The sequence below is a fragment of the Panthera pardus genome, unplaced genomic scaffold (assembly GCF_024362965.1).
Source record: "Panthera pardus isolate Hobbes unplaced genomic scaffold, ASM2436296v1 HiC_scaffold_17, whole genome shotgun sequence".
NCBI lineage: Eukaryota > Metazoa > Chordata > Mammalia > Carnivora > Felidae > Panthera > Panthera pardus.
The window spans coordinates 33,631,759-33,657,924 of NW_026526732.1; the positions used below are offsets into that span (position 1 = coordinate 33,631,759).

At 40.5% G+C, this 26,166-nt stretch overlaps 1 protein-coding gene and 1 pseudogene across 30 annotated transcripts in view; one reads left to right on the forward strand and one right to left on the reverse strand.

Moving 5' to 3' along the window:
* The window catches only part of EPB41L2 (erythrocyte membrane protein band 4.1 like 2), a 218,554-nt gene that overhangs the window by 36,288 nt on the left and 156,100 nt on the right, over window positions 1-26,166 (forward strand). The window contains exon 2 of one of the 30 annotated variants that reach the window (XM_019420583.2): window positions 20,841-20,958. The exons of 28 other annotated variants lie outside the window; for them this stretch is intronic. The gene's annotated coding sequence lies outside the window, so the exon portion shown is untranslated. Of the gene's footprint in view, window positions 1-20,840; window positions 20,959-20,989; window positions 21,096-26,166 lie in introns of those variants that run through there. One more of the 30 variants, XM_019420586.2, reaches the window with a different exon arrangement.
* On the reverse strand, window positions 15,175-15,295 carry LOC128777943 (U4 spliceosomal RNA; annotated as a pseudogene).

A 26,166-nucleotide genomic window follows, 5' to 3' on the forward strand; every position in this document is an offset into this window, starting at 1 on the left:
CAGTGGGGATGGAAATGGGCTGGACTGTTTTGGAATGATACCCAGAGAGAAGGAGGAGTAGAGGGGAAGTGGACTAGGGATCAGAAGAAGGATGGCTTTGAATCCAAATAGAGGTGTGTTAAGGAAGAGGTTTGTTATTGTTAAAACATCAGCCGAGAATATAAGTAGAGGATGGGAACTGAAAATCCTACAGACTGGCTCTTCGCTTTTCCTCAGGTATACCACTTCCTCAGAGAGGCCCTGAGATTGGTTGGGATGAGACAGTATATAGAGCCATGAATATCCAGTGCTCAGTGTAATTTCTAGTGCTTACTAGGCACTTGACATCTGCTAATAAAAGAATGGTAGCTGGAGCCTTTCGGGGTATAAATAAGACACGGTGGTCCCTGCCCTCAGAGACTGCTCATTCTCATTGGGGATCTTGATTGTTCAGAGAGAAATTGTCCTGTGCTAGTGAGTAGCTCTCATAGTTGCCATGAGTGCTTTGACTCGGGGTGCTACTTATTACCATCTGTCACATGTCATTCTATGATAGAAATGGGAACCTCGTGAGCAGGGGACGTTTAGTAGTGCCTTAGCCTCTTCCTTGGCCTGGCTGTGAGACCTTTGTTAATGCACACCCCTCCTTCCTGCTGCTCTGCTTTCTCATTTCCCAGTAATCTCAACCATAAACCCTACACTCCAATGATACCAAATTACAGATTACTCATTTTCCTCATGACACCATATTGTTCTGTGGCTTGGGCTCCTGTATCTGTTATTCCCTGTGCCTGTTTTTCCTTGTCCTCACCTGTCAAACTTCTACCGACCTTCCAAACTGAATTGGAAAAGTGGGCATCCTAGTGAAGTTTCCTGGCACTGCTCTCCCCCCTTCCTCAGGGTGTCTCCCCTTCCTCAGTGATTCTGCCTGTGTTGTAGACCTCTCGGATTGCTTTGTAATTATGTGTTTGCATCTCTAACGGTGACTGGGAGTGCTTCGAGAATGAGGGCCACGTCCTACCTTCCTCCTTTTTCCTCAGTTTAGCCCAATGCCTGAGTCATAGGGAGGGTTCAATAAATAGATCCTGAATGAGTTAAATAATAATGGCTGACTGCCACTTACAAACTGGCAGTTTTCTCCAATATTTGTTTTTATAAAGGTTTATTTATTTGATATGAAAAGGAAGTTAAATACTCCTGTAGACATAGAGTTCTTTTCAGGAAAGGGAAGTTTGTATTTGTAACCACTGAAAACTTGGGCTCACTAGAGATTAGGTGGAACTAATTTTAGAGGGAAAATGAAAGACAACAGGAAAAGAAATACATAGTAAATTTGTTTACATCCTTCAAATGATTTTTGGGTCATTGTGATTGTGTAAACATTTAGGGCAGTAGTAGGTAAAATTATAAAATCTTTCAGGCAATTACATATAGGTATTAAAATAGCAGTATATCATTTATTAATGTGGAAGGATTGCTTTTGTCATTCTTTCATTTTAGGAAACTGTATAAAAATTTTTATCTATAGCATAGTTTTCTGGGATGTAACATTTTCATTTCCTTCTAACTTGTTTGAGATTAATCCCTTTTCAACTCATTTATAAATTTCAGCAAATACGTGTCCTTGCCAAACGTTTGTAGGTAATGGGAATAGAATGACTTACAAAACAGACAGTAATTCCTGTTTTCATGGGAATCATGTTCTAGAATCAAATCTGATATGATGTCACAAGAATTTTATCCATAGCCATATTTGATTACTTAATATCTGTGATATCCACAAGAGGTTGGTTTTACAAGATCCAATTTTTAACAGATTTTTAAAAGGCTTCTATATTATATTATTTATAACTGGAAGAAAATACCCCCTAGGAACAAGGGCTGATAACAGTGATTACACTGTTCCTATAATGGCAGCTAACACAGATTGCTCACCTGTACAGGTACTGTAATATAACTAGAACGTTTCAATTTATTTAAAGCACACACTCAGTTACGAGATTGGTGCTATCAGTGATTTTTATTTTGAAGATGAGGAAACTGAGGAAAGGAGATTAAATCACTTGCGCGGCAGCTAAGTGGTTGAGCCAGGCTTTGAACGCAAGCATGTTAGCAATTTATGAAGATAAATAAAGCAATTAAGAGATTGTTCCCTTTGATGAGAGACCATGGAGATTTGAATATAAAGCAGATGGAGAATTATCTATAGGAGACAGTAAAAAGCATGGAGCATTTAGGTGGTGCATCGTGTAGTGATGAGGATCACTCCTGGAGCCACAATGCCGGGATTTGTCACTTAGCAGTTGTGTGCCTTACTTTCATCATCCATGAAATGAGAACAAGAATAATGCCTATTTCATAGTGTTTTTGTGAGGATTAAATTAGTATCAGCAAGAACTGTTAGAAGAATGCCTCGTGCATGGGAAGTGTTTAGGAAGTATTAGCTGATGATCTTACTATTTTTGTTACCATTACTTTTCCTTTTTCTTTTTAGAGAGGATTCCCTGTTTCCTGAGGTTTGGCTTGTTTTTTCTTTTTTAGAAAACAATGTTGCCATGTAGTTGGGTGTATACCTTCCTTACTTTTCTAATTAATTTTTCCGTTTTGTATCAGAAAAATTTGGTGTTTTTGGTCAGGGTTTTGCTCAAGGGGGCATTGGAATGCGGTTCTTCGAGTCTATGTAGGGTTTTAAAATATTTTTCAGTAATTCTTGTTTGCTATAGTTTCTTTCTTTCTTTCTTTCTTTTTTTTTTTAATGTTTGTATATTTTTGAGAGAGTGAGAGCGTGAGCAGGGGAGCGGCAGAGAGAGAGGGAGACACAGAATTTGAAGCAGGCTCCAGGCTCCGAGCTGTGAGCACAGAGCCCGATGTGGGGCACGAACTCATGGACTGTGAGATCATGACCCGAGCCGAAGTTGGATGTTTAACCGACTGAGCCACCCAGGCACCCCGTTTGCCATAGTTTCTAACAGATAGAACCACCAGCATATTACATAGAAGTCCTCTAATCTTGAGATGATCCTTGCTGAAATGGTACTCTTCTGGGTGAGTTGCTGTGGCAGGATTCCAGCACTCATTATAAACCACGTGAAGTGATGAGAAAGGGAACAAGAGTGAGCTTCAGAACGGTTCCCAGAGCATGAGCAGCACAGTGAGTGAAGAGCTGAGGGTTGTGGGAAATCCCATCAGTAAACTGAGGAACTTCAACTGTAAACATCAGTGATGGGCTATCTGACTTAGAGCCTGAATTGCTGATTGGCATCTCTCACCAAACATACAGCATAAAAAACCAATTCACTGGTCTTTTTACTGTCATTTCATTCAATTATGGTTAACTCCAGTGTTGGTAGCATCTTGGAATGTGGGTAAGTAATAGAAAGGGAGAGGAAACCACTTTGGGTCAAGGAGAATATAGAAGCTGGAATTATAGATTATTTTAGAACATAGTAGCAAGGAGAACACTACATAGCAAAACTTGAGAGAGGCTGCAGGAGCTCTAATCAGACATTCATAACTTTATTTTATTTATTTTTTAAAAGTGAACTCTACCCTCAACGTGTGGGGCTCAAACTCACGACTCAAGATCATGCTGTACCGACTGAGCCAGCCAGGTGCTGGCTGACATTCATACCTGACATTCATAGTTTTAAATTACTGTCATATTAAATAAAAAAAAAAAAGGAAATGAACATTATATTTAAGAAAATAGAAAGAGAACCAAGAATAAGCCCCAGTAAATAAGGAAGAGAGAGTCAATGACGTGAACAAAAATTGGAAGAGAAAAAAATATAAATGAAATCTAAGAGCTAATGGTGTGTTGTGGGGAGGAAGGATAGGGAAGTCACTCGGTACAGAAAAACCTTTAGCTATTTTAGCTACTGAAAAAAGAATGAGAGAAAACTTTTATACTCTTAGACTAGAAGACATTGTAAAGATATACCTCTGTAATAATTTAGAAATTAACCAATAAAATAGAAACGTTCCCAGGAAAATATAAATGTTTTCCTCCAGAAGACATAGAAAATCTTTGAAGTTAATAATCATAAAAAAGATTTTAAAATATGAGTTACTGGGCCTCAACTATAGGAAAGTATTTTCATACCACCACGTAACAAAAATTTTCTTACTTTTCCAGAATGTAGTATTAAAGCATTCTTTTTAAAAGTTGAAGGCCGGGTGCCCGGGTGGCTCAATTGGTTGAGCGTCCGACTTCAGCTCTGGTCATGATCTCATGGTTCGTGGGTTTGAACCCCACATTGGGATCTGTTTTGACTGTGTGGAGCCTGCTTCAGATTCTCTCTCCCTCTCTGTCTTCCCTCCCCTGTCCTCAAAAATAAGTGAACATTTAAAAAAAAAAGTTGAAGGCCAACATAATCGTGATAATAAATACTGATCAGAATAGTGGGGAAAAAAAGAAAAGAAAGTTACAGGCTAATGTTGCTCATAAATATATAGTAGGACCCAGTAGCATTTTGAGAATGCTGAAATAGGGGCTCCTGGGTGGCTCAGTCAGTTGGGTATCTGGCTCTTGATTTCAGCTTAGGTCATGATCTCACAGTTAGTGAGTTTGAGCCGCATCCAGCTACGTACTGACAGTGCGGGGCCTGCTTGGTATTCTGTCTCTCTCTGTCTCTGTCTCTGTCTCTCTCTCTCTCTCTCTCTTTCTCTCTGCCCCTCCCCTGCTTGCATGTGCTCACTCTCTCTCAACATAAATAAATAAACTTAAAAAAAAATGAATGCCGGAATCATACACCATTTCCGATTCCTTTAATAGATTTTATCTAAAATTCATATGCAAATGAACATGTGTTCAAGAATAGCGAAAATAATTTGAAGAAGAACAAGTTGGGAAGACTTGCCCTACCACACATATCAAAGTTATTAAAACTGCTGTGGCAAGGATAGATAATTAAGCCCGTGATCCTGATATAAACCAATATAAGCACAGAAACTTGATATAAACCAAAATAAGAAAACTTGTTAGATTATAGAAGTGGTGGTCTAAATCAGTAGGGAAAGGTGAACTATATTAAAGAAGCAAGGTCTGTACATCTATTGATTGTCCATATGGGGCGGGGGGGAGTGAAATTTCATTTCCTGCTTCATACCATACACAAACATTCATTATTGATGCATTATACAGTTAAAGGCATAAAGCCAGTCTTTAACATTTTTAGGTGAAAATATGAGCATTGTTGGGGAATAGGGAACACAGAAAATGCAAATTATAAAGAAAAAGATTGAGAAATTTTGACTCTATTAAAATAAACTTCCATCCAAGAAAATATATTACTTTGGAAAGACAAGGCTCAGATTGGTGGAATACGTAATACATGTTTGTAAGACATTGTTAGTTGCCTTCCTTTCTTTACTAACACAACCTTAATTTTGTGTCCATTTAAATAAATGGCTGTCTCCTTTGATGTCCTTCAGAGGTCATCAGTGGCGGGCAATGAGAGGTAAGCTAAGAATTTCCGGAAGAGCTTTGCTCTCTGAATATGGGGTCTGGTCTTTATTTTTCCTGTTTTGCCCCCTGCCTGGATGTGGGTATCATGTTTAGACCTGCAGTAGCTTTGTTGTAACCAATAAGTTGAAGCTACATGTTCAAGATGGCAGGGCAGGAAGTTCTGTCATGATATTCTTGACTAGCTACATCAGTTACAGATCACCTACTTCCATACTTACGTGGGAAAAATTACTTTGGTCTATTCTAGCCATTGTAGGTGGGTTTTCAGGTAGGATTACTGGCAATAGCCTGTATCCTACAAGAATTAAAATCTAGGTTATATGAACAACTCCTATAAATCAATAAGAAAGACAACCTAATAGAAAAATTGAGGATAATTGTAGGCAGTTCACAGAGCTGGAAACACAAATGGCCATTAAGCATATGAATCTCATTAATAGTTAGGAAATGTGATCCATAACCATCAGAATATGAATCTAAAAGTATCAAGTGTTGAGGAAGATGTAGAGAAGTTGTTTTTATTCACTTTTGGTGAGAATATAAATTGGTGCAGTTATCTTGGAGAACCTTTTGGCAATATCAGGTAAAATCGACCATCCCTCACTAGCCAGCATTCCACCAAATATGTGTGTACTCTAGAGACTCCTGTACCTTTCTAGGGAGACGTGGAAGCTGTGGTCGTTGAGATATTTTAATAGCAAAATAGTGGAAACACTCTATTCTTCAATTGGGAAAAAGAAAGTTTATTTTATGATGGAGTACTGCATAGGAGTTAAAAACATACATATATGAACTATATAGAGTTATGTATATGAGCCTAGATAAATTTGAAAAAACTTTATCTTGAACTAAAAATGCAGAAGACTATGAGTGTAGGGATAATATTTATATAAAATATGAAAGCAATATTGTAGCTATGCAAAACAATGTCATCACCTATAGCCACTGAGGGAGATGTGCACCTTGGCAAACATTTCTACTCATGAGTGAGTTTTCCGGGAGCCTAGAAATTGATTTTTAAAATCCAGCCAATGTTAGTTCATTGCCCGTTTTATTCCTGACAGAGTCTTATTTACTGGGGATATTAAAACCAGGGGCGCCTGAGTAGCTCAGTTGATTAAGCATCTGGCTTTGGCTCAGGTCATGATCTCATGATTTGTGGGTTCAAGCCCTGCATTGGGCCGTGAGCTGACAGCTCAGAGCCTGGAGCCTGCTTCAGATGCTGTGTCTCCCTCTCTCTCTGCTCCTCCCCTACTCATGCTCTGTCTCTCTCTGTCTCTCTCTGTCTCTTAAAAATAAACGTTAAAACCAGAGCTCTTCCTTGAGCAGTGGTATAATATTAAGTTTTTAAAGCACCTACTCATGCATATTTTCATTTAATTATTCTAATTACTTTCTGAGGTAATCGGCATGCAGGAGTTTTATTCTTATTTAAATTAAGTGGCAGTAATTAGACTTTCTGATTTCTAGTTCTTTTAATAGTAGTTTTATGGTTTTTTCCCAACATTTTAATGTATAGGTATATTTGATTTATACAGTGATACACAGTACAGTTGTAGTGGTAATGTGAGTGATCCAATGGTGAGTCTTTTTTGTTTGTTTTTTGAGTAGATGACTTAGTTATTTATTGCCTTTTTTGATTTGCAGGGATGGGGGTGGAGGGGAGTGAATGCAGTTCTTAAACCTTATTATGCACAAGATTCATCCAATGAATTTACAACAAACATTTTCTGATCACCACCCCACCTCTGCCTCATAAATCTGACTTTTCTCTTTCTGTCCATTACTAGATTGGTTTATTAAGGTCTGTGACCTTGTCTTGTTCATTTTGATATTCTCCAGAGTGAACAAGCAGTCTGATGGTGGTGATGGTGATGGTGCTGGGTTGTGGGTGTGGGTGTATGAAGAACTTTCCAGAAGTGACGATCTGAACAAAACTAGTACCATATTGTGGATAGAGAAGACTACGAAGGATTTTAATACTCCAAAGTTAGATGTGTGCTGAAATTGGTTTTCCGTTAAACTCTTAATAAACATTATTTTCAAACATTCTTTTCACTAGCAAGATTATTTAAAGGCCTGATTCTGAAATTCCAGGGAAGGAGAAGGATCTTACTGGAAAAGATGTAACAGAAAATAAAAGTACAGAAGAATCACATTATTTCACATAACTATGCTAAGACAGCTTGGAAGTTAACAGTTTTCTTCTTAGAGAAGTTGTTCTCCAGCACAAGCTACTGCGAATTGTTCAGCCCATTGGCAGCAACTCAGAAAACTGTCCTTTTCACCCTTTCCAGCGCACGGATATGGATGATTCATAGCTGGAAGCCATCTTCAAGAAACTACTGGCTTTATTGAAGCCAAATGTGTCAAGGTTTTCGTTTAGACACATGAAGGGCCCTCTTTAAAGTAAACCACACAGAGATGCTTCGAAACCAAAAACTGACAAACAAAACACTCTTAACACATTTATTGTGTGTAAATACAGATGCAAACATAACCTATTTGATAATAAATACGTCTCTGTCTTGTGTGCTCTTTCTAACTCTGTCAGCTGAGTGCTTTTTTTTTTAATATAATAACTGCACAATAAATACTGCTTGACTGAGGGTGAGATGAGAACTGACAGAAATCAGTGCCTGATTGTACATTTCCCATTTCTTTTGCCATTTGGAAAAGTCTGACTCTATTTTAAGGTGGGTTTTCTAATGTGTGAGAAATTTCAGAATGTAACAGTAGTAAAGAGATTCCTTAGTTGCCTATTTAGCTCAAATCTGAAGGAAATTTTCCCAGGCTGATTTTTTTTTTTTTTTTTCTAACATGGGCCAGAAAACTCATGTGTTTGAACTTGAGTGCTTTGACTTCTCATGCCAGACCTCTGGATAACCTTGGGGCAGCTGTTCTTTTGTTGCTGTTTACTTACTCGAAAGTAAGTCGTGTGAAGATGTGGACAGTTAACTCAGGAGAGGCTTTTTTTGGTTCCTCTGGTGCCTGTCTTCCAGGCTGTTTCATGCTGGTGTTACGCAGCACACAACACTACTCATACCCACACGGTAAATCTTATACAAGGAGGCTGTTTCTTCCTGCTCCTTCCAAAGATACTTTCTCATAAATACCAACAATTATGTGTACTTTGAAGATGCTGATAAGCTGATAAACAATCATGTGAAATCTCTTTGATATCCTGTTTTGCTTATGGAGATGAAAGATGGTTTGGTATAAGTTAATGCAAGCAAGGAGCGAACGAAAGCATGTTTGCAATTAGCACTCGCTCCGTGTGCAGTTAATCTATTTAAATTGGGAAGATTACCTCACATAACAAGATGTGCCTTTTTGTACTTAGATACAGGCAAGCCAGGTCTCTTACCTACTAGACATGTAAGAAATTTCCTTTGAATTTTTAATTTGTATTCCTTGGTTTGCCTTCCAGATTTTTTCCTCTGTATAATCTATAGGATTTATTTTGCTAGAAGAATCCAGTGTGTCTTTGAAAAGCAATTCTGAATTTGAACGTATTTTATTTTTTTTAATTCTTTTAATGTTTATTTTTGCGAGAGAGAGCGTGCGAGCGAGAGCGTGAGCCGAGCAGGGGAGGGGCAGAGGGAGAGGGAGACACAGAACCTGAAACAGGCTCCAGGCTCTGAGCTGTCAGCACAGAACTGGACACGGGGCTTGAACTCATGAACCGTGAGATCATGACCTGAGCCAGAGTTGGACACTTAACCAACTGAGCCACCCAGGCGCCCCTGAACTTGAACATTTTTTAAATTAATGTTAATGTTGGACTCTGAAAGATATTCTTTTGATTATCTTTTATTAAATCAAAGTAGTGGGTGTGTATAATTGAATCCAGTTTCCTTTGCTTATCATTTTTGTCTCTGTGGTTTTTTGGGATAGTTTCTGATATTGTACCTTTTTGGAGAGGTGGCCTTTGTGTCATGTTGGAACTTGTTTGAGGTTACAATCAGTTTTGGAGGCAGTAAATGTTCCCTGGAAAATCCTGGGCTGATTTTCTTTTTCAGTCTGTGAATTAGGAGTTTAGCTCATTAGACTGAATTTTGGCATTTGACTCTCCCAGAGCAGGGTGGTATCCAGCTTTATTTTGTGAGTAACTACAGATGCTTCTTGCCATTATTTGTTGTTGTTGTTGTTGTTTTAATAAATGTCCTGTCTGTGAAATTTTAGGCCAAATGGGATAAAAGGAATCCTGGCTTTCAAAGATTCTTCTTTAATTTTGCATTCAGAAGACAATTGCTGCTTTACTTTTACAAGCTAAATGTGACAGCTGTTGAGTCATTTCCCACCTCCTGCCCTTACCTCCGCTTCCATGTTTGCAGGAGAAAACTATACATTGATTTGTATGCCTTAATAAAAAGCTGAGAGGAGCTTCCACTTCATCTGTGTGGCTTGCTTACATACCTTTATGTGATCCTTAAGATGGTGGAAAAACCCCAGATTCGGAGGGAAGATTTGAGGTTATTATTTTATTTTAAATCAAAAGGCAGATGTACCTTTTTTAGCCTGCTTCTTCTTTGAAACATGGCAAGTTGAGAATAGTGGGAAGCCAAGGGCAATTAAGCGCAGGAAATGGCTTCACGTGTTACCTATTGCATCCTCGATGATTTGGATGAAACAGCAACAGCTGAGATGCCAAACGCCCTGTAAATTTCAGATGCCGGTGTCAAGTGTGGTGGAGCACGGTTTATGAGCTCATTTCGTCGAGAGCTTTGCCTGCAGGTCTTCGGTGACTCGCGTTCAGTTTTCTTCACAAAAATGCAAACTATTCGGGGCCCTTTGGTTTGGCTAAACGGGAAATGGTGTGCATTTGGCCCCATAAAGCAAGTAGCCTTGAGAGATGGGCCTGCCTCGAAATTGACTACATTTTTGTGGGAGAACGGGTGAAAAGGGCAGTTTCCTGTGTTGCTGCCAAAAGGTCTGAACAATTTGTAGTAGCTTGTGGCTAGAAAACAACTTCTGTGAGGCAAAAACAGCAACTTCAGAGTGACTCCGGGTACATGTGAGAAAATGCTCTTCTTTCCTACTTGATTGCTAGGCTTTGTAGAAAATTTATATAGTGAATCTCAAAACTCGGGTGCTTTAAGCTGCTTTTTTGGTGAATTTGGATAAAAACTTGGGGAAATATACTCGGAGTTAGCACATGTGGTGCATAATGTGGTACTTAAAAAAAGGGGGGCAACCTTTGCATGTTTTTTGTTAACCATGGGCTAGAATGGTGATCCATTTTTCTCCTGCCTTAAAAACGTGCTGGTAAATCTTGGCATGTAGTGTGTGTAGTTTTACAGGAATGTGTTTTTGTTTTGGGGGTTTTTTTTAGTTGACTTTTTTTTAGAAGTGTGTGTTCTTAGTTCACTTGGGCAGTGTGACACATATGCTCATAAAATATGTATATGAAACTACTGGTAATTGCCACACTGGTAGTACTTACAGCTTATCGGGCACTACGCTAATATCTTTAAACTGGTTAAGCCGTTTAGCTCTCTGGATGAGAGAAACAGCTTAGGGTGTCGTAGCTAGAAAGTGGTTGGAGCCTGTCCGATCTGGAGTCTGGTCTGTGTTCCTAATTATTTCAAAATTGGTACTATTTGAGATACTCATTTTGTAGAATTAAAGTCTGTTAAAATCCCTCCCCGCCCCCCACACCATCGAGTGGGCTTGGATATGTGGAATGAAGATAGACTTGTGTGATTCGCTTTAATATTTTCATTATCTTTTTTTTCAAGCGAAGCTTCCATCACACCTGTACTAATTGTTGCTTAAATGTTTCAGACTTGGAACATTTTTGGCCTGAGTTTTGATCTTTCTCTTCTGTTGGGGATATCTATTAGCTTTTAACTTTTTTTTCTATTTAGTTTTTAATTTTCTTAAAAAGAATTATTTTAGAGATAGAGAGCAAGTGCGAGAGAGGAGCAGCAGGAGAAAAAGAGAATCTTAAGTGCAGAGCCGAGATGGGGCTCAATCCTGTGACCCTGGGATCATGATCTGAGACGAAATCAAAAGTTGGACTATTAACCGACTGAGCCACCCAGGTGCCCCTCTACTAGCTTTTTATTGAGATACAGACAACAGCTGGTTAAGACCTACCCTTTTTCCTAATATTTTGCCCTGTTTGTCAGTATCACTTTCTTCTTTATTGTATATTTAACAAATAGCCTGATTCGGCTCAGAATCTAGTGTAGTTGTTTACAACTGGGGTGGGGGTGGGTAGGTGATTTTTGTCCTCGGAGGGACATTTAGCAATGTCTGGAGACCTTTGTGATGGCCTTGACTTGGGGGTGTGCTGCTGACATCTATTGTGTTGAGCTAGGCTTGCTGCTAAACATCTTGCTATACACAGGATAGCTCCTTACAACAAAGAATTACCTGGTGGGGCGCCTGTGTGGCTCAGTCGGTTAAGCGTCCAACTTCGGCTCAGGTCATCTCGCGGTTGGTGGGTTCCAGCCCCGTGTCAGGCTCTGCGCTGACAGCTCGGAGCCTGGAGCCTGCTTCGGATTCTGTGTCTCCCTCTCTCTGAGTCCCTCCCCCACTTGTGCTCTGGCTCTCTCTCGCTCTCTCAAAAATAAATAAACATTAAAAAAAAAAATTACCTGGCCTAAGTGTCCATCCTGCAGAAGGTTGAAAACCTTGATGTAGCTAACAGAGGGCACAGACCAAATCTAATTAATTAGAAACCGTTTTTGTCTTTGTGAGATTTTTTTCATAGCAAAACAACTTGATGGTAAATGGGCAAGTTTTCATTTTCTATTCTAGAGGTGGAGGAAGACGACCTCCATCTGTCTGCTCACCCAGCCCTAAGCCAAATAACAAAGTTGACCTTACGCTGGAGTGCTTTTCAGCTGCTTCCTACCCCTCTTCGTCCCTATCCTGACCTAGAAGAGATCATGCCTTTTTTTTTTTTTTTTTTTGCGATCACACCTTTACAATATTATCTTCACTTATCTTAGTCACAGTTAATTTACTGCCTGTTACCAATGATACGTGAACTGCCTTGGTTTGGGGCTGAGAGAAACAAAAGCCTAAAAGGGATACCCACCAAAGTTTTGACTGTGATCTGTGATGAAGGTCCTAGAGTGCCTCTTACAATTATCTTGAGGACCAGAATATGCCCTTGTGAGTGGTAAATGCTGAAAGTTGAAAGGAGCAACTTGTGGTGATCTCCTGATACTGTCGCAAGTGCTTGGGATTCTCTAACTCTCTTTGCCCCCCTTGATCCTTCAGAGATGACTCCAGTTCTACCTCACTCCATTCTCTGCTCTTTATTTATGTATTTTTTTTCAGATTGCTTTATGTAGGTATCTCTTAGAGTGAATTTGTTATCGTTGTCTTCCTCCCTACGCCCCTTTCTAGGTTATGACGTCCTAGCACAGTGCAGGGGTACATAGTTGTTGCTCTTTCCCTAAGTGTTGAATGACTGAATGGTGGAGGAGGAGGAGAAGCAAACAGGTTAGCAATTTGTTTTTTTTTTTTTTTTTTTTTTTTTTTTAAGTAGACCCCACGCTCAGCATGGAGTCCCAACGCAGCACTCAAGATCATGACCCTGACATCAAGACCTGAGCTGAAATCAAGGGTTGGACACCCAACCAGTTGAGCCACGTAGGTGCCCTCAACACCTTTGGAGTCAAACTAAATGAGAGGGGTGCCTGGGTGGCTTAGTCGGGTGAGGGTCCAACTCTTGACTTCAGCTCAGGTCATATCTCCTGGCTTGTGAGATCAAGCCCCATGTCATGCTCTGCAGGTCCACGTGGTGTCTGAGGTTCCTTCGAGCTCGGTTATCTTCTTGCTCTGCACGTTCTGGAATATAACCTGCCTATTTGCGACGATGTGATTTCAGTCTAGATTTCTCAACTGTGTCATGTGTGTTCCCCTCCCTCTAGGAAGAACTGTGCTTTAAAGTGATGGAAATAGGGGCGCCTGGGTGGCTCTGTCGTTTGAGCATCTGACTTCGGCTCAGGGCATGATCTCGCGGTCCATGAGTTCGAGCCCCGCGTCAGGCTCTGTGCTGACAGCTCAGAGCCTGGAGCCTGCTTCGGATTCTGTGTCTCCCTCTCTCTGACCCTCCCCAGTTCATGCTCTGTCTCCCCCTGTCTCAAAAATAAATAAACGTTAAAAAAAATTAAAAAAAAAAAAATAAATAAAGTGATGGAAATGACCCGGGCAGTCCTGCAGTGATCTCCCCGTGGCAGCACTCCTATCTCACACATGAAATTCTGGGCTTGACCTTTTATTGCCTCCTCGGGAAGATCTGCTTCCTTAGCTTTACTTCTATTCAAGGGCCTCATTTTACTCTTTTTTTTTTTTTTTTTTTTTTTTTTTTTCCAACTGCATTAGTATCATCATTAGTGGCCTGAGGTAGAGTAAATAGCAATTCTATAATGTGTGTATTTTGTTTTTCTGTTGAATTACATGAAAGCGTTTATTAGACATTTTGATCCAAAATAGGGATAATTATGGGAAAAGCTTTCTTTCAGCAGAAGGCCCACTAGCAGGGCATCAGTGCTTATCACTGTGATCATGCCATTGGACTTGTCCCTTGCAAATTGAACATGCTTCATTGCACAGGTGTTTGCATGGCTGAGCAAATTATATTTGGACAATAAACTGTTATGCCTGTCAGTGATTAGAGAGGCGGGACGGCACATGGACTACTTTGGTAAGAGAATTAAAGAGAATATTAGCAAACATTTTTGTAAAAAAGAAAACAACAACACTTTGAGAATAAACACACTTTTTCTTTTATTCTTTAATGGTTCAGTGCTCTTAAATATACTAGAAGTCAGCCTTATACTGGAAAGGTGTTTTTTTTTGTTTTTTAATCTAGTAACTTTTATTTCTATCTTTGAGATTGTTAAACAGTACCAGGTTTTCCTTACTGGAAGACAGCTGTAGTTGGATTATGGATGCAGCCATAGGAAAATCCAATTTCCAATGTCCTATAGTTTTAGTCTGCAGTTTTGTTTTGTTTTTGCTTTTTGCACAGGTGTGAAATCTGTGTTCAGGAGCGTGGGAGTGTAGAATGATGAGGGGACTGTCATAAGATCTCTGGAGATATCTGAGTCCAGTTAAAGTATGTGGCTGGGAATTTGAGAAAAGTTCTCAAAGCGATTTTTCTTTTGCTGCACCGGTGCAAGTAAGTAAGGCCAGAGTTATATGGAACATGGGAACATGGTGGAGAGAGCAGCTGGGGGTCAAGGGTATAATGGTGGCCCATGGGAGCCAAGCTGTTGAAGGAGGGTAATGAAGACTTGGGTAGTGACAGGGGCAGGCTGCTCAGGTCAAAGAATTGTTGGAGTTGGGGTAGAAGAAGGATTGAGCTAGAAAGATGGAAGATAATCAGAGGTCAAGATGCAGGAATTCGAGATAATGATAGGATTCTGCTTCTAGGGCAGGAGTTTTCAAGAAATCATTTTAGAAGGCTATGACTGGTATTTAGAATATGAAAAAGAATAAACATGAGACTCAGGGTCTTATCTAACCTGTGTGGAATTTTTTTTTAAAGTTTTTTCTTTTTAATGTTTATTTATTATTGAGAGACAGAGACAGAGCATGAGCAGGCGAGGGGCAGACACAGGGGGAAACAAAGAATCCGAAGCAGGCTCCAGGCTCCTAGCTGTCAGCACAGAGCCCGATGCGGAGCTCGAACCCAGGAACTGTGAGATCATGACCTGAGCTGAAGTTGGATGCTTAACCGACTTAACCACCCAGGCGCCCCTAACCTGTGCATAATTTTTACGTGAATTAAAGAGTTTTCCCTTTTTGGGAAAAGTTTTCAATTAGTAATAATCGTGTCTCAGATCAGCTTCAAGGGCCATGATACTGCCCCTGCACAAAGCTTCCCCTTTGGAAGAGGGGGGAGTGGGAGGAAAGAGGTGCCCTTTTTTGTGGTTGAGGAAATCCACTGGTTGAGAGAGAGGGCTCCCTGAACCCAGGGGTTGGGTCTGGATTTAGCACAATTGGCCTGAGTTTAGGTCTGGATCAGAATGGATCATGCATAGTCATTTGAGAACTTTGTTTCCATTGAAACTGGGTGTGTTTACATTGTATTTGCAAACTGGGCTGGGAAGGAAATATTTTACTCTGGGTCACATTTGGACAAAATTGAAAGCCAGTGCTTGGGGTATGACCGTGGGAATGGGTAGCTGAGATGGTGAGGAGGGCAGGGTCATTGAGATTTGCTTTTTAAGTAGGAATGGAACACACACACACACACTCACACACTGCTTTGCGCATTATAACAAGCAGTAGGAGTATGGTAATAAAAATGACTTCAATTTGAAATGCATTATACATGGGAAGGTTTGGGATTCAGCTCCCCTCTTCCCTAGAAAAGACCTTAAACATTGTGGGCTGGTGGAGAAAAGTATGGCTCAGATCTTGGGTGAGCTTCTGGTTCAACACTGGGTCTCTGCCCCTTCACTGTCAGACTGAGAACTAGATTAGGGAAATACCAGAGCCTGGGTTATTGCTAAGATCTGTAAGAACTGAGTCTTGTAAGACTTTTGATGTGCTTTGAGGTCACATGGAGAGAGATTTCAGCAACTTTGACAGTGATGGATCAACCATAAAACACATAATCAGCAATAGAAAATTGAAAATTTTTAGAGGGTTGTGAGGGTAACAACTCTAAAAAATCAAGTAGACACACTTAGGAATTGCAAGGTAGAAGTTCTGGAACCTTCCTCCTACTGTCTTGATTTTTTTTTTTTTTTTTTTTTTTACAAATGCAAAAATACTAGCATTAGCATTTGAGTGTGATTTTTGGCTTTGCCTTTCGATTGTAAGTGAAAACAGGCAAGCATATTTAGACTTCCCTTGGCCACCTCCCCATTGTTCTGAGTAGTAAAATCATGGTAATAAGTTGCAAGGCCTTGTGTTGCTTTCTGGACTGACCCTGGGAGACATAGTGTCTAGCCCGCCTTCATACTGGACGTTGGTCAGGCGTTGGCAGTGGGGAGCAGGAGACTACTTTCTGGGGCTCTTCAACAGGGATGGAAAGGTGCCCGGGCCCTCGTGGACTGGGGAGTCGGGAGATTGGGCCAAGGCCCAGTTCCTGTAGCACTTCATGCGCTGTCTCCCAGAGTTCTTACCCCAGCCTCTTGTCAGGTACCCCGTCTCTGGGTTGGCCCCTTGCTGGAGGAGTGGCCGTATAGGAATTCTTCACTGGCTGCTTTCTACTGTGAATGGAAGGGGCCGACTTATTCCTCCTGAAGAGCAAATGTGTTGCTGTTGCAATTCCTTGTTGTGTGTTTCCCTTAGCATTGTTAAAACTTGCCGTTAATTTTTCAAGTACTTTCAGGTGCATTATAGATTAATTGGACCTTCATAAGTAGGCTTGGGGAGTTAGTATTTCCTTAATGACTGTTGCTGTGGGGCAAGACAATAATAGCTAACATTAACTTAGTGTTTATGTTAGAAACGGTCATTCTACCTAAATTATTTTATGTTTATCTGTAGGAGTAGTCTGGCATTGTATTTTTTATTGAGGCTCACCTCTCAATTTTCCTTTTTTTTTTTTTTTAATTTTACTTTTAAAAAAGTACACAAGTGTGGGGTTTGAACTCACAACACTGAGATCAGGAGTCACATGCTCCACTGACTGAGCCAGCCAAGTGCCCCTCACTTTCACTTTAAAAAAATTACTTATTTTGAGAGCGTGAGAGAGAATCCCAAGCAGGCTCTGTATTGCCAGCACAGAACCTGACACGGGGCTCAGACCCACGAACCATGAAATCAAGAGTTGGACACTTAACCTACTGAGCCCCTCAAGCACCCCTCAATTTCACTTTTGACATCTCTCATTCCCCACTGTGCCCACCCCTTTCGCAACCAAGTCTTCCCTCCATTTGGAGTTGGGGTGTATGTAGGGTTCTTTTTTCCAAGCCAATGACTGGCTCCTGCCATGAGTTGGGAGTCCCTGTATCCTGCCTATAGGCAGAGTGCAGAATTAGTTCTTCTCAGGCCTGCCAGATATTAAATAAAATTTAGAGAAGCTAAAGTTTAGCTTTCTAAAAATGGTCCTAACATATTTGATGCTGTGTTCTACAAAACATTTAAAGCTGAATAGTTGAGTTTAGGGTTTCTAAAGAAGAGCAGTCATGTGTGAGTAAGGTTTTCTGGGCCTAGGGAAGGACTGTGTTTTTGTTAAACAGTGTTAGGTGGGCTAAGGGATTCTAGCTACAGCTTGTTTTCCAGAGACTATTCAGAGCCATGGCTGGTAATGACGTCACCTCCTTGGGTGCCACATCATTCTTTTTTCCTACATAGCCTGCCCCTGCCTTGTGCCCCCTGCACCCTTTTTAAAAAGAACACTTAAGTACTACTGTGAGGTGTTTTTTTTGCAAAAAATAAGTATGAAATTCAATTCTGTGTGTGTGTGTGTGTGTGTGTGTGTGTGTGTATGGGTGTGTAGAGGTAGATGGAAAACCAGTGCTTTTTGAAAAGCACACCGTCCCAGAAATTCCAGTTTTAGGTTACTTGCGTTCAATCACTCCCAAGAGATTTTTCTGGGGAAGGGTGGGGACAGAGGAGGGGCTTCAGACTAGATGAGAAAAGTAGCTGTGGAAGAACAAAGTTGAGGGTTTCCACCCCTCTCTTCCTCCTCCTTGTTGAAGACTGGACTATAGTGTTGCTAAGAGAATTCTGATCTTCAGCATATTTCATAGAGGCCAAAGTGCTTGTATTCCAAATGTCAAGCCTGGATTCAAGGGATTGAATCTTTTTAATGGTAAACTTGCATGTTGAATAAAATTTGGAATATGGAGAACCATAAATAATAAAAGCTTTATTCTCCCTTTGAGACACAATCACTTATTAATAGTATGTGGTTTTTATTCTTGTACCCTACATTCATAGCTTATAGAATGAATGCTTCAGTAAATGTACTTGTATGCATTTCACAAAGCAGGGCTCATACTATATATTTGGTTTTGATATATATCAAAACCACTTTCATTCAACTTTATTTTGTGTACTGTTTGCCCTGTCAAAGTAATTTTTTTAAATGTGGGATTTCAGAACCGTAAGGCACTTTAAGAGAGAATTAATCTATCCTCAGGTCTTTATAGATGAGGAAATTTAGTAAAGTGACATTAAATGACTTGCTTGAAATTGTTACTTTCAGAACCGGCGTTGGAACTGGTTAACCACTGCCTGTTCCAGTTTACTTCCTACACTCTGCCTATTGCACTTTACTGGCGAGAATTTGTGAAGTATTAGCCTCTAGGATAAATTAGAGATCGTTGCCCTAGAGAGTTAAATCCATTTCACTAGAACCTTGAGTATGAAAACCCTGAAACCTTGAAACTGCCCAGACATACAGTTAATTTGCCCCAAGTAATTTGGAGTGGTTTGAAAACCATTATGATGTGGCTGAATTGCTGCTATTTTAGGCCCATTTGATGTGAACCTGAAAGGAGTGGAAGTTAAAAATGTATGTTTTACATTTAGATAGAATAAGCATCAGTATATTGGAAGTTTTTCTTTTCCGCTGTGTTAAAACCAATAAATCTCTGAAAACATTTTAGTGGTTTTGCCCAACTATTAATTATCTTCTCCTATGCCAAATTTCTTCCACTCTGGAATATATTTGCCTCCCCCCCCCACCCCCCCCCGAATCCCTATAGGAATTCTTAGGCCGTATCATTCCTTTGGCAGTTGCTCACGCAGTCTTCTGGCATTTTTTTCTAGTGTTTTCTTGACATTTGAGTATTTGATGAATGATAACTTCCCGGGGGGTTGTGTGTGTTAGTGTCTAGTTTATCAGCTTCTCAGGGATGGGGAGGTTGTCCCAGCATCCCTTTCCTTCCTGCCTCTCTCTGTCCCCTCACTTTGTCTTCCTGGTTCTAGCACAGCAGCTCCTGGTTCGCTGTTGTTACTCTGACTTGTTAAAAAGGTGCTGAGCACACTTGGGGCAAATCAGGGCACGTGGCTTTGTTTTTCCACCTCTGTGAGCTGTTGTGCTCAGGAATATCTCTGCAGAAGGAAACAAGTCTAGCATGATTTGCCCGTCGGTTTGGGTCAACAGGTAGTTAGTTCCGTGGCCTTTCTGAGGCAGTTAGGGCTTCAGATGATGTCCTGGTGCACCCAGTCTCAGACTTGCCCTCACCTCTGCTTGACCTTAGTCAGTCTAGAGCAAACTGTAAAACAGCTGCAGGGACTTTAGTGAGATAGGAGGGAGGTCTGAAAAATAGGTGAGGGAGAATCCTTCGTTTCTGTTTTCCTTGGAAGAATTCCTCCACCAAAAGTCCCTAGCATATTAAATTCTGTCTGCGTCTTGAAGACTTAATGGTTTTGTACATCTTGGCTCTCTGCATCTGGAGGGAAGAATTGAAGGCAGACTGAGGGGATGAAGAAATTTAGTGTAGAAAATCTCAGGAATAGGGAGTGGGGAAGAAAGGAAATAACATTTACTAGGATACATTTGTATGTGGGGGCAGGATGACAGAAAGAGTGGAAAGAGATCGCGAAATAAGGATAGATAGCCAAGTATTAGGGTGGGGACAGAATGTGAATGTCATTTGGCGAAGTTGATTATACTTTTAGTGCTTTTCCAGAAGTTTTCCAAATGATTGGGGTGGGTGGGGAACTAGACTAGAGATGACAGCTTGGGTGCTGGAGAAATAGGATGGGAACAGCCTGGGTGGCTAAAGTAGGAAGACGCAGAACTAAAGAAAAATCTTTTTTCTCCCGATGGTCCTCGGTGTTTCTTATAATACTGTACTTAATTTATTCTCTAGTGTTGTGCCAAAAAGCTAGTTTAATATAAAGAATCTCTTTTTTGATCCACCGCTTGCCTTTTTCCTGTCTCAGTAAGCTGTTTGCCTTAGAATAGGCTTTGGAGCCCTCCCCGTCTCCTTGTTGACTTGTTCACGGTAGAAAAGTGTCAGGACACAGATTTGATACAAAAGGAGACCAATTCCAGGAACTGCACAGGAAAACAGCCACACCGCTTTAGGGAGCAAGTATCCATTGTGTGATGTGTGTGCACACACATGTCTGCACCTTTCCCTGAAAGAGCTGCTTGGAGGCAATGCACTTGTGCAGAAAGTTTCATGTGTTGCTAGAGTGTGATCTTTCTCTTGGAGTCTTTTTTTTTTTTTTTTTTTTTTTTGTCACATTGAAAAAATAATGGATCTGCATACCCCTGAGGCCTTTTGGAATTATTTTCCACCTGTTTCTGTTTGGCTCTGCAAAAGGAATAAAATAACTTGGGAATTTTATGATTGGAAAAGGACTTCTGCTTCCTAAAGATACTTCTGTTTACTGTTGGGTTCTCGTATCGGTCGTATTATTTTCTGACCCGGGCTGGGCCCCCTGTGACATAAGCATTAGGAACTGAATTGTGTCAGCACTGCTACTTAAGGCGTTTATCCTAATCCAGGTGTCCTTGGATCGTGCGGTGCCAATGAGCAAGGTGGTGGTGCTGATTGCAGACCTGGGCTGCAGGTGTGAGTTCTGGAGAGCTCTGTGATTACCCAGTGAAAACATTACCAGTAAATGTGAGTTGGTGTTTTTCTTTTGGATGCTCTGTTTTGACCGCAAGAGGGTAGTGGTATTTGTTATTTCAGTGCCATTCTCCTAGAACGGAACGAATATCCGGGACTTCTATCTCCGACGGTGCCGTCATGCAGCAGAAGTAAGTAGAGAGTGAAGACCAGTGAGGAGCCAGCGCAGATAGGGTCCAGATTTGGGCGTGCGGTATTTGGGTTGGCCAGGTTTCCTGGAAGACAGGCTTACATTGTATTTATATAGCCATATTCTAAAAGTTCTGTATAACCGTTACACGATTATATGTATGTGTTCCAGAAGAATAAAATAGTGAATTCCTGGTCGTCTGCCTCCGTTCTGACAGCCACAGCTGCTGCTTTCCTGGACAGGTGCCCCTCCACTCTCCCCGCCATTGCTTGTCCCTGCATTCTGCCGTGATTCCTGGATCACGGCAGACTGGAACGGGGGAAGGAAGGCCCTCCATCCTTCCATCAGATGAACGCCACGCCTGAAGGAGAGATTATAGTAACGCCTGAAGGAGAGATTATAGTAACGCCTGTGGCTGTTGTGTTTTAATTACAGTTGCGTACAATTTTTACACCTGTAGGGAAGTGGGAGCTCAGCAGTGTGAAGAGTGGTGGGAGAAGATACCAAGAGGAAAGTGTTTGGGGAAAAATAAAGCTTTTGAGAAAATGCTGAGCGGCAAATTCATTCAGAAACATGAGCTCATCACCTGGTTGATTTAACAGGTTAATGCAAATGAGAAACGCCTGGCAGATCTCCTTTGCCAGGAGGTTAGATTTCTGCCTTTGCCCAGGATATTCTAAGAAGGTTCCTCAGTCACGTTGCTCGGTTTAAAATTTCTTAGATTCTCTAGTGTCTGTGATATAAAGGATTGGCTAAATTCTTTTGGGTCCTTCCCCTATCTAAAATGATACTGTTCAGGAGGACTGTATAGCCGAAAATATGTTGTCAAAGGAGTTACTTTGGAACCATTTTTTTTTGTTTTTCGTAGAATTTAATACCTTTTTGAAGATAATAGCCTTTAGGTCAGTCTTAAATCCATGAGAACCAATCATGCAGACTGAAGATAGTAAATCCTACGTTCCTTACACTTTGCCAATATGAATCTTAAAAGATGGCATGAGGTTTCTCATTATAAATGTGCCAAAATAATATACCAGTAGAGTGCTATTTAATATTAGGCTTACTTTATTGAATCGTTAAGGTGATTATGTTGGATAATAGAAAAATAAGTTCATGATGCCTAGAACTGTTTGGAGAAGAAAAATCGGTGCTTAAGTTTCTTAAAGGTATTTTCTTCCAACCTCATTTCTTTCTATCCAAATGCACTAAGCATAAGTTTGTGCAAAGGGGTGTGTTTTTTGCTGTGGAGGGTACAGAGAGGAGTAACAGATGTATTTAGTAGGTGAAAGGTGGGCATAGGGCCCAGACTGTGGAAAGGGCTGAGAGAAAAGGGGGAGGGATCAGGTGACATTGAGCTGGGAGTGGCAGGGAGGTCTTTGGCCAGGTCCTAGCATGGTAGCTGGACTTGGCCCCATGATAGGGGAGATGATAGGCATGCCGTTGACCCTTGAGAAGGGGCTGACGGACTGAGCCTGCAAATTGGAGTGGCGTTTCTCTTAACAATACCCTTCTTCATGGGCAGAACTCAGCAGAAAGGCTGGAAAGGAGGGTCCAGCCAGAGTCTAGGGACTCTGCATTTCGTGTGGAAGAATTTGGGTTTTCTTTCTGCAGTTACTGAGGTTGTGTAGAGGTTCAAAGTAGGGCTAACAATTTATGGGGAAGAAATAGTTATGTGAAAAATGTACCTGTTGGTAAAATATGTACGGTTCTACTTATTTTAATCAGAGTGTGCTGTTCATAATTTTAACTGTTTTTTCCACGATACAAAAGCATCAAGTTCTAGGGTACTATCTACTGCAGATAAAGTACATACACTTCAAGTGAAAGAGGAACAGCATAAGGCCCTGATTATGATCTTTCTTCATCCAGTGTGTTCACATACTCACTTTTTATAATTAATCCTGACCCTTGGCACTCATCAGATGAGTGTGTGTGTGTGTGTGTGTGTGTGTGTTTCCCCTGAAGGTGTTTCTTAAACCTGTCTCTTAACAGTGTTTAGAAAATGTTATTTGGTTGATTAAAAGTAGGTATATCCTCATTTCCCCACCCTTAATTTATTAAGTTTCTAGTTCCATTGTAGTATATATCTTAGGAAATATATATATATTTAGGAAATATATTCTCCCATTTTGGACAATATTGTTTTTAATCTTTGTGACTGTTCTTTGATGTTGATAGTCCTGAGAATCAAGGTAAAAGTGTCTTGGAAAGAAACTCAAAAGTCCTAGCTCTAATAAGTTAGGGACTTGGAATTGAGATTAGATCTGCCTGATAGCCCCTTTCCTATCTGTAAAATGGAGGTGTTGATACTATATTTCTCAGAGTGGTCATGAGAAATTAAATATGTGTAGCTTGTTTATAAGCTGCCTTTTAAGCAACGTGAATTATAGAAGCACAGTGTTTATGAACCTAAAAAATTTGGTTGATTTGGTGAGATGAGTAGTTTTATGTTCTGAGTTTTTTTATTTTTTTATTAAAAAATTTTTTTTAACGCTTATTTTTGAGAGACAGAGGGTGAGTGGGGGAGGGGCAGAGATAGAGGAAGACACAGAATCTGAAGCAGGCTCCAGGCTCTGAGCTGTCCACACAGAGCCCAATGCAGGGCTTGAACTCACAAACTGAGATCATGACCTGAGCTGAAGTCGGATGCTTAACTGGCTGAGCCACCCAGGCGCCCCCTGAGTTTTTTTAGTTGTAAGTTTTCTTTTCAAAGTTAATGTTTGAAATTCCCCAGTTTTTAAAACCATAAGGACTCTTACTTTTGTGCACTGTAATGAGTGAAACTTGTATCCTCAATACTTTCTTTTAATTCTTCCCTACAGGCTGTCCTTCTGCTCGTTCAGTTCTGTTTTGTGTTAATTTTTATTGCCTCTTCCCCCCCCCCCCCCTCCCCCCACCCCCCACTCTGAAATGTAATAGTCTTGTAGTGTCCAAGTGGAAACATTGTTCTCTTTGTCAGGGCCAAAGAAGTGCCTTTGTCGTTCCTTGGAGACATTCTGCAGATGCCATTTTGCAGTTCTGAAAAATCTGTCCCTGTCCTCCTTGTGCTGTGTTAAATTGTGCGTATATATGGCTTGGTATTTTAATGAAGTTGTGGTGAAGACTTGACAGTGATACTTGTCCTATGATAACAAAACAAGAAAGGCTCTTTCTCCATCGAGTGTAGATCTGTGTTCCCCATCTCTCCCTAGTGCTGTGTGGTCTGAAAGTAGATCCCGCCTGCGCTTAGGCCCTCGTATGTTTGATGCTTTTCAACCGACTTTATAGGAAACTGTTATAACAATGAATTCTGAGCAGGAGCTCTAAGCCTTTTGTTGATGTGTATTGATTTTCAAAGATCTCTTAATTTATATGTTCTTAATAGCATTTTGAGTGGCAAGAATGAGCTCTAATTTGCTAAGTGGCTTTAATCCTTGTATTAAGAAGTGTGGGTGAAAATCTGTTGGGAAACTGGCTTGATAAAATCCAGGAAATTCCTCTCATTCTTTTAAATCCAGTTAAAATCTGACTTAAAAAAAAAAAAAAAGGCCTCTGACGTAACCGTGTCTGAAAGCGTGTGCCTCTTAGAGTCTAGTAATTTCTTGTATACCAGTGCCAAGCTCAAAGAGGGATAGTATGAATGTACCTCTGTTTTAGGTTAATCTATACCACATGGCATGGTACCAGTTTATTATAATTTTACAGGGACTTATTCATCCTGTTTTGCACTGTCTTGAAAACTGCTAAAGCAGGAGTCCAGAAATAAAGGGAGAAAACTTCACAGTGTTTGTTTTAATGGACTTGAATCTATATAAATCTTTTTTTTTTTTTTAACATTTTATTTTTTTTATTTTTGCTAGACAGAGAGAGTGCATGAGCAGGGGAGGGGCAGAGAGAGAGGGAGACACAGAATCCAAAGCAGGCTCCAGGCTCCGAGCTGTCAGCACAGAGCCCGACGTGGGGCTTGAACTCACGAACTGTGAGATCATGACCTGAGCCGAAGTCAGATGCTTAACTGACTGAGCCACCCAGGCGCCCCTTAAATCTTTTTTTTGTTGTTGTTGTTAATCATAGTAACACATATGCAATGAATAAAACATGATAATATAAAAAAATAGAAATAAAGCAAAAAAGTGTCATTGTCCACATTTAGGATTATCATTTGGGCTGAGCATGTCCTGTCTTTTATCTGCAAATATGTACACATGGGTTAAAACAACAACCTTATCCTTTTAAAGCTGCTTATTTTCCCTTGGCAAAATATGGAGAATGTGTTTCTGTAAATTCTTAAGCTGGTAGTACTTAATTTGGGAAATAATAATCCATAGGGCATTCATTCATTTATATAGACTCAGTTGGAAGTTCTCAATTAGTAGGAAGTGTGTACATTTATTGCTTAAAGATATGTGTGTCTGAAAGGGACAGGCTGATCATTTTGGTTGTTCTCCAGGGTCATAAAAGCCTAACAAGTCTTTATTAGAACTGTTAAGAAGTCTTTGAAACAAGTGAAGATCTGATCACATAAGCCCTGGCCCCTCCTGGACAGCTGGCTCACTGATTCCCAACAAGAGCTGATTCTGCTGCAGCCCGACTCCTGTCATCTGGGGCAGAAGTGCACAGGGATTACAGTGTTTGTATATGTCTAGCCATCAGTGGCCTTGTTTTATAATGATACCAAGCCTTGTCATGCCATTACGTGTGTGTGTGTGTGTGCGCGCGTGTGTGTGTGTGCATGTGTATTTAAGATAAATATACAATGGGTACAGGACAGACCCTGTTACAATAAACTCCATGTCAGAGCTGAACTTTCTTAATATGGATATTCCTATAGGGTTAGAGGTAAAAGTAGAAGGAAAACCCTCCCCAGGGGATTGATTGTTAGATACCTGGGACCAGCTCTTGTCCAGAAGAGAAAAACTATCCTCCTCCCCTGTTCTTATTACTCTGGGGTTCAATGAGAAGAATATTTATTTTGACTATATAGATAATACAACAAAAACAAATTTTCTTGTTATAACTGTGCTGTTTTGTTGGCTCACATTTACTAACTTGGAACTATAGGGGGTGATAATGAGAGAAGATGTGAAAGGATT